The sequence below is a fragment of the Rhipicephalus sanguineus genome, chromosome 2, assembly GCF_013339695.2.
Source record: "Rhipicephalus sanguineus isolate Rsan-2018 chromosome 2, BIME_Rsan_1.4, whole genome shotgun sequence".
NCBI classification, from domain to species: Eukaryota; Metazoa; Arthropoda; class Arachnida; order Ixodida; family Ixodidae; genus Rhipicephalus; species Rhipicephalus sanguineus.
Window position 1 is genome coordinate 131433336 of NC_051177.1, and position 5280 is coordinate 131438615.

A 5280-nucleotide genomic window follows, 5' to 3' on the forward strand; every position below is an offset into this window, starting at 1 on the left:
TGACTGAGCAAGAATGTCTGGCACTCGTCTTCGCTGTACAGCGATTCCGCTCATACCTGTACGGTCGTCCCTTCCAAGTGGTCACGGATCATCATTCCTTGTGCTGGCTTGTAAGCCTTCCCGATCCATCCGGCCGTCTTGCACGCTGGGCCCTACGCTTGCAAGAGTACGACTTTACGGTATTGTACAAGAGCGGCAGGAAACACGCTGACGCTGATTGCCTTTCGCGGATGCCGCTTGATACGACAGTTTGCGATGCCGACAATTTCGATCACCTCATTGCGTCAGTGACACCACTGGTTCCGGACAAGGCCACATTTGAAATTGAGCAGCGGAAGGACGTCAGTTTGGAGCCGTTATTTGCTGACGCACGAGCATCCACTTCGGAAGGCCGCTTTTGCGTTCGTGAAGGACTGCTTTACAAGAAGACCTTCTCGGCCACGGGCTCCCGCTTCCTGCTGGTGGTTCCAGCTACGCTACGTTCCTCTATTCTGCACGCCATGCACGACGACGCAACTTCGGGTCATATGGGAATGACCCGAACACTCCATCGTACGCAGGAGCGCTTTTACTGGCCACGCATGCGCCAGTCAGTTGAGCAGTACGTGGCCGGTTGTACCCAATGCCAGGCGCACAAATCAATCACGACAGCTCCAGCCGGACTCCTACAGCCTGTGACACCTCCCAGTGCTCCATTTGAGCAAGTTGGCATTGACCTCGTGGGCCCTTTTCCGTGCTCAGCGAAAGGCAACAGATGGATTGTAGTGTGCGCCGATTATCTTACCCGCTACTGCGAGACGGCCGCCCTGCCATCTGCGACTGCTGGGCAAGTCTCCTCCTTCCTTCTGCACTCGATTATACTGCGCCACGGACCTCCTCGCGTCATCATAAGTGACCGCGGACGTCAGTTTACGGCAGACGTTGTCGAGGAACTCCTCCGTATGTGTGGCTCAGAACTTCGACATTCGACGCCTTACCATCCACAGACGAATGGCCTTACCGAACGAACAAACCGGACACTGGTGAATATGTTGTCAATGTACGTGGCGTCCAACCATAAGAACTGGGACGACGTTTTACCGTTCATCACGTATGCCTTCAATACTGCCCAACACGAGACCACCAGCTACAGCCCTTTCTTTCTTCTTTATGTTCGACCCCCTCGTTATACCCTCGATACTATCTTTTCGTTCACTGATAATGACGATCCTTCTTTAGCCGCAACTCTCTGTCTCGCTGAAGAAGCTCGCCGTCTTGCCCGCCTGCGTACCATAGCATCACAAGACCGATCGAAGCTCCGCTATGACAGCAAGCACCGGCTCGTCACTTATGAACCGGGAGACCTCGTGCTCGTATGGAAGCCTTTGCGCAAGCGTGGCTTGTGCCAAAAACTCCTCGCAAACTACGACGGCCCATTCGTTGTCCTTGAGCGCCTCAGTGCAGTGGACTATAGAATAGCCCGACTGACAGCTAGTGGGAGACGATCTACAAAGACTGAGGTCACCCATGTGGCTCGCCTCAAACCTTTTAGTCGGCGGGATGATGCCTAAAACGCGCGGTGCGCTTCGTCTGCGAAGGGGGAAATATTACGCCGTGTATGTGCCGGACTAGGAAGACGAAGAAGTGTGTGGTGGTGGAAAAGAAGAAGATCTCTCGGCAGCTTCGTCCTGTGCGGTCTTGCCGTCCAAGCCTTCTGTAAATAAACCCCAAACCCTTACTGTGGACGTAACAATATGTTACCTGCAGGTGCACCTGAGTTCATGAGTGGCTAACTTGTGGTAGTACAAAAAACAAAAACATTTTTTGTCAGTGCCGTAGCCAGAGCGGGGGTTTGGGGGTGCCGAAGCCCACCCCCAAAATTGTTGCATTAGATAACACACACACACACCGACACCCCCCCCCACACACACACACATATATTGTCACGTGGTCGTGACGTCGACGAAGACAGCAGTCGGCGTTTGCAGAATGAAACTGTTTATTTGGCCGAACTTGTGGCCGGCAGAATGAGAACTAGAACTACAGCAATACACGCTGTACAATGATAGCGGCGAACAGGGCGTCGGCCGTCCGATCAACTGGCAAGCAGTCATGCGCGTCGGCTTTTATACAGGCGCTATCGAACTTTCCAGCGATATCGCTGGTGGCGGCGTTTATCTCTCGACAAAGCTGGAACATTCTCGTGCGGCGCGCAATCTTAACAGATTGTTCCAAAACAATCGCGAAGCTTCCTACACATCACGGCGAGGCCTGCGCAGCGCGTTGCCCACAGTCTTTGTGGGTGAAGCTTACACTCATAAAATATAAGACTCGCGGCAGTGCCCCCCTCTGAAAAAGCATCGTCCCGATGCTTAAAAACAGAACATGAATACATGCAATACTAAAGAAATATATAAATAAAGCAAACATTAGAGTCCTCAGGTGCGCTAACGAGCATAGTACGGTTTAAGGCGCACCACATGCACGACCTCGGGTCGAGCTCGGCGCCTCTGGAGTTCGTGGTGCCGTCGGGGACAACCTCGTAGTCGAGTACGCCGAGACGTCGAAGTACCCTGTACGGTCCGAAGTATCGTCGAAGAAGCTTCTCGCTCAGTCCGCGTCGTCGTATTGCCGTCCAGACCCAGACACGGTCGCCGGGCTGGTACTCGACGAAGCGTCGTCGAAGATTGCAGCGACGGCTGTCGGTGTGCTGCTGAGTCTTGATGCGCAGGCGGGCCAGCTGTCGAGCTTCTTCGGCACGTTGTAAGTAAGCGGCGACGTCGACATTTTCTTCGTCGGTGACGTTGGGTAACATGGCGTCGAGCGTCGTCGCCGGGCTCCTTGCGTAGACCAACTTGTACGGCGTCATCTGCGTCGTTTCTTGGACGGCCGTGTTGTAAGCGAAGGTCACATACGGAAGGACGGCGTCCCACGTCTTGTGCTCAACGTCGACGTACATGGCGAGCATGTCAGCGATGGTCTTATTTAGACGCTCGGTGAGGCCATTGGTCTGCGGGTGGTAGGCGGTGGTGCGGCGGTGGCTCGTCTCGCTGTACTTCAAGATCGCCTGAGTTAGGTCCGCAGTAAAGGCGGTACCTCTGTCTGTGCTGAGGACCTCTGGGGCGCCATGACGCAAGACGATGTTCTCCACGAAGAACTTGGCTACCTCGGCGGCACTCCCTTGGCAAGGCCTTTGTCTCGGCGTAGCGGGTGAGGTAGTCAGTCGCTACGACGATCCACTTGTTGCCGGAAGTCGACGTCGGGAACGGCCCCAGTAGGTCCATCCCGATTTGCTGGAACGGCCGGTGAGGTGATCGATTGGCTGCAGAAGTCCCGCTGGCCCTAGTCGGCGGTGTCTTCCGTCGCTGGCAATCTCGGCAAGTCTTAACGTAGTGGCGACGTCGGCAGCAAGGCGTGGCCAGTAGTATTTCCTGTACTCTGGCGAAGCCGTTCGGGAAACACCGAGGTGTCCAGCCGTTGGGTCGTCGTGTAGGGCCTGGAGGACTTCTGGTCGCAATGATGAGGGCACGACGAGAAGGTAGTCGGTTCGAAGTGGCGAGAAGTTCTTCTTCAGGAGAACGCCGTTCCGTAAGAAAAAATCACAGCATATCCACGGGGTGAATGATGATGAGTGGGGCGAAGCTACGGAGGGAATCATCTGTAAACCGTGAAACTCTCCGTGAAATGCGCCCAGTACATAATATAAAGAGTGTGAAACATCGTGTATATATTAAACATCAAACTTTTATTGTAATTGTTGGTTTACGTGGTCCCTTCATTATCACTTGTGATCGGTGAAAGCAAGGAAGAAGTCCGCTCCCGAGCGAAAGAGCGCCAAGAGCGACCGCATTCCCCGCTCCGCCCTGTGCGAATTAAAGGCAAGGCTAGAGGGAAGACAGGACGCGCGTCCACGACGCGGAGGTCGGTAGCATGCCCAACGAAAGCCAACGGAACACGATCGTGCAAGTGCTCCGGTCCTAGCATCGCCTCATGGTTCCATTTAGCGTCCAAAACCAAAATATATTGCTCAGGTGTGCCTTGCGTTTTTCGTAGAAATAATTCTTTATCATGTACATTAAGACGAAAAGTTGAAAGCTCACTAGGAGTGTATCGCCCTCAAAGTATGTCTTTTAGTGTGATTAACTCTCGTCCGGCAGGGTCTCGCGCCGTTGCCGGTCCACCTCGCCCGTGCGATCGGGCGAGGTGGCTACATACAACTACTACTACTACACTTTAAGAAAAAACATCTGGCGTTCTTCGTTCTGCTGCTTACAAAACATCTGGCGTCTTTCGTGGTTTATTTCATCAAATCAACGGCGTTTTGAACAAAATTTTTATTGTTTAATCACGCACAGGAGAAATCTCACCAGGCACTACCTGGAGGTAAACAATGGCTGCTAATGGGAATGAGAGACAGAAGAAGTCGGCTTTAGCTAACACTTACACTTCTACTTCTACTAACGTTCCTACTGGAACATGCCAATGGCTGCTAATTGGGGAATGAGAGACAGAAGAATTCAGCTTTTAGTTAACGCGCACGCTGCGAATTTTTTATTGTTCAACAACGCACAGGAGAAATCTCCCACCGGCACCACCTTGGAGGTCAAAGCGTAAGACTTGTTACGGACTACTACGATGACGACGACTACGAGGGACGAACGGGTGCCGCCTTAAGGAGCTTCGCCCCTAAAACGACGGCAGTCCTCGCTTGAATACCTTCGGAACCACGGTGGTCTTGCACTCGAGGTACTCAATAAGGCCCCCCAGTTCGCGTCAGCCCGTTGCCTTTCGGCGAAGTCGTCGGCACTTATAGTTCCGAGGAAGCAGTCATCATCGTCGTCTTGCGGCGGCGCGTCGACGGGGCACGAGACAGGCAGTCGGCGTCGGAGTGTTTTCGTCCAGACTTGTACACGACGGTAATATCGAATTCTTGAAGCCTCAGACTCCATCGTGCGAGACGACCTGAAGGGTCCTTCAAGTTAGCTAGCCAACATAAGGCGTGATGGTCACTGACAACTTTGGAGGCCTGCCATAGAGGTAGGGGCGAAACTTTGACGTAGCCCAGATGATGGCAAGGCATTCTCTTTCTGTTGTGGAATAGTTTGCTTCTGCCTTGGATAGTGACCGGCTAGCATAACTGATAACCCTGTCAAGACCGTCATCTTTGCACAAGGACGCCCGAGTCCTACGCTGCTTGCGTCGGTGGTATTTCCGTATCGGCGCAATCGTCGAAATGCGCAAGTATGGTTGCGTCTGCAGGCGTCGTTTAAGTTCTTGAAGGCTTGCACTTGCGCCGTTTCC